The following is a 3,661-nucleotide window of genomic DNA, read 5'->3' as shown; positions in this document are numbered from 1 at the left end:
TTTACTAAAACTATATAACATACAGCTCTATATGTACTAAGAGCTATGATTCATAGGATACACAGTTCAGTAGTGGCCAGGAATAAGTTTAAGGACTTCTTCTGTAATAATTTATAATTTTAACAAACAAAAGTCTCTGAAGTAATAAAATTCCAAAATAAAAATATTTTTGCAGTGTTATTTATTAGGAGACACCTATGACCTAATAATAACCAAGCACAAATGATATATAATTATAGATAAATGAGCATAGATCTATGACCTAAAAATAACCAACACAAGGCGGGGCAGATATGTGATATTAGAAACAAATTTGCAGAAATAAAAATTTAAAACTTGAAATAAAATTACTCCATGGGGGATGCATGAACCAGATTGAATCATGCATAATCAAATCATTAAAGTAGAATATGAATGTCTTATATTTTATCAAAACTCTAAACAAATAAAAGAATATGACAGTTGAAATAATTAAAGTCTCTAAAAGAGAGAACAGATTGTAGCTATCCAAATTAAAAATAATATGAAGCCCAGAAGGCAGAGCAAATATTAAAATTATAAATGAAATTAACAATCAAAAAGGCCTAAAAAAATCTTTCTTACGTGAAAAGGACCCAATTATAATTAATGCAAGTATGCATCATGCACTAGACAAAGAAACCAAGATTTAGATTTATTTTGGAAAAATCCTTGAATTTGAAAGCTTATTTTTCTCCTACAAGCACTTTAGAAGGAAAAACAGGTTGATGGAAAATGATCAAATTCAGTTATTTTATTTCTCTTTATTTTTATTTAAACACTATATAGGGATAAGTTCTACAGAAAGCTAAAATGAAAAATTTTTGAATGAGAAATTATATAGATAGCCAAAGTGGTACTAACAGAAACTTAAAAATGACAAAAAATAGCAATATTTTCTGAAAAAGAGTTATCACTATCTGCTTCCAAGCTCTGAAAGCTAAACAATATTTCTCCATCATGTCCTTCCACCATGATGCTCTCTTTGGCCCAGTGCAATGAATCTGGTCAAACATGGACTAAATCTCTGAAATTGTGAACTCAAATAAACTTTTCCTCCTCTAGAAAAATGTCTCTTTCAAAATTCGCATAATCACATTTCTCTTCACAAATTTTCAAAATTTGAGGGTTTTCAGTAATTTTGTCAGAATATAAGGAAAAGAACTAAAGATGAGTTGTTCATAGAATGAAAGACCTACTGTGAAGATTAAAACTAGTTGAAACATAGACTTTGGTCTAAATCATTTAAATGTGGTAAGGATACTTTAAAATTTGCTAAAAATATATCTTGAAAAAGATAGATAATGGACTGGGTTGTGGTACAATGGTAGAGCATTTTCCTAGCATGCAGGAGGCACTGGATTTGATCCCTGGGACCACATAAAAATAAATAAATAAAATAAAGGCATTAAAAAAAGAAGATAGATCCAAGATGCTGGAATAGAGGAGGTCCCGTTTCTGGCTGCTCTGTGACATGAAACCAAGAAAGCAGACAGACAGCTTCTCCACAAGGTCTCACCCAGACAGAATACAACGTTTCAGAGAGTGTGAGAAGACCCCTATACAGCAGATTTTCTCAGAAATCACCAGAGCTGCAACCACTTGTGCAGAAATCAGAGCCTCTGAACTCGAATAAGTCTCTGGACTCCGGACCCAAAGCCCACAGGTTTAGCTCATGCACGGCTCTCAAGTGTCTTAGCAGAATCACCTATAAGCACCTCTGGAGAACTCCAGACTGCACTCGGCCATCTGAGCAGCATATCATCCTATGCCTGACCCCCAATTCATTCTACACTACCAGAATCTGTAACTTTTTTTTATAAAACTACTGACTATATTTTAAATAATAATTGAATCCAACATTTCTGGACATTGAGCCTAAACTGTAAATGTCTTAACAACAAAAATTTGTTCATAGATGATGTTTTGTTGATATTGGGATCTGCTAACATTGTCCTTCCCCACAAAGGAAAGATCTTGGAACCCTACAAGAGCACTACAAATCTATAGGGTAAAAACAATAACACACCAGATCAACAGAGCTGGAAAGGAAGACACATGAGCAACATGAAAACAGGGGAAGAAAGTACCACAAACAAATCAAGAGAACACATCATTAGAAGAATTGGCAGCTACAGCAGATAAAATGACAGAGAAAGATTTCAGGATATACATGGTTAAAATGTTTTGGGATCTCAAAGAAGACATTAGAGAACAAATACAGGCAATGAAAGATCACTTCCACAATGAGGTACATAAACAAATCGAAGAAGCAAAAGATCACCTAAACAGGGAGATAGAGTTACTACAAAACAAACAAACAAACAAAAATCCAGAAATCCTTGAAATAAAAGAAATAATAAACCAGATTAAAAACTCAAATGAAAGCATCACCAACAGAGTAGACCATTTAGAAGATAGAACATCAGACATTGAAGATCAAATAAATCATCTTGAACAGAACAGGGACCACATAGTGAAAATGATAAGAAACCATGAGCAGAGCATTCAAAAAACATGAGATAGCATTAAAAGACCAGATGTAAGAGTTATTGGAATAGAGGAAGGCATAGAGGTCCAAACCAAAGGAATGAACAATCTATTCAATAAAATAATATCAGAAAACTTTCCAAACATAAATAATGAATTGGAAATTGAAATTCAAGAAGCCTACAGGATGTCGAGTGTTCAAAATCACAACAGATCCACACCAAGGTACATTATAATGAAAATGTCCAGCATACAGAATAAGGAGAAAATTTTAAAAGCCAAAAGAGAAAGGAATCAGATTACATAAGGGGAAAACCAATTAGGATAACAGCAGTTTTTCAACACAGACCCTGAAAGCTAGAAGATCCTGAACAACATATATCAAGCTCTTAAAGATAATTGGTGCCAACCAAGAATCTTGTATCCAGCAAAACTAAGCTTTATATTTGAGATGAAATAAAAACCTTCCATGATAAACAAAAGTTAAAAGAATTTATTCCTAGAAAACTGTCACTATAAAACATCCTTGACAAAATATTTCATGGAAGAGGAAATGTAAAAAAACAATTAAATTCAGCAGAGGGCAGTAGTACACAAAAGGAAAAACTAATCAAAGAGGAAAAGCTAGTCAAGTTAAATAACAACAAAAAAAAGAAAGAAAGAAAAATAAGGCTGGAAATACAAACCATATGTCAATAGTAACCCTAAATGTTAATGACTTAAACTCAGCAATCAAAAGACATAGGCTAGCAGATTGGATTTTAAAAAAAGACCCAACTATATGCTGCCTACATGAGACTCATCTGATAGGGAAAAACATACACAGACTGAAGGTGAAAGGTTGGGAGAAATAATACCACTCAAAGGGACTGCAGAAGCAAGCAGGGGTTTCCATACTCATATCAAATAAAGTAGACTTCACGCCAAAGTTAATCAAAAGGGAAAAAGATGGAGAATACATACTGCTCAGGGGAACTGTACACCAACAAGACATAACAATTATAAATATGTATGCCCTAAACAATGGTGCACCAAACAATGTTCACCAAACAAATTCTTCTCAAGATCAAGAGTCAAATTGATCACAACACAATAATCTTGGGTGACTTTATCACACCTCTCTCACCACTGGACAGATCTTCCAAACAAAAGT

Source organism: Urocitellus parryii, chromosome X, assembly GCF_045843805.1.
Source record: "Urocitellus parryii isolate mUroPar1 chromosome X, mUroPar1.hap1, whole genome shotgun sequence".
Taxonomy (NCBI): domain Eukaryota; kingdom Metazoa; phylum Chordata; class Mammalia; order Rodentia; family Sciuridae; genus Urocitellus; species Urocitellus parryii.
This window is presented reverse-complemented; position numbering follows the sequence as displayed.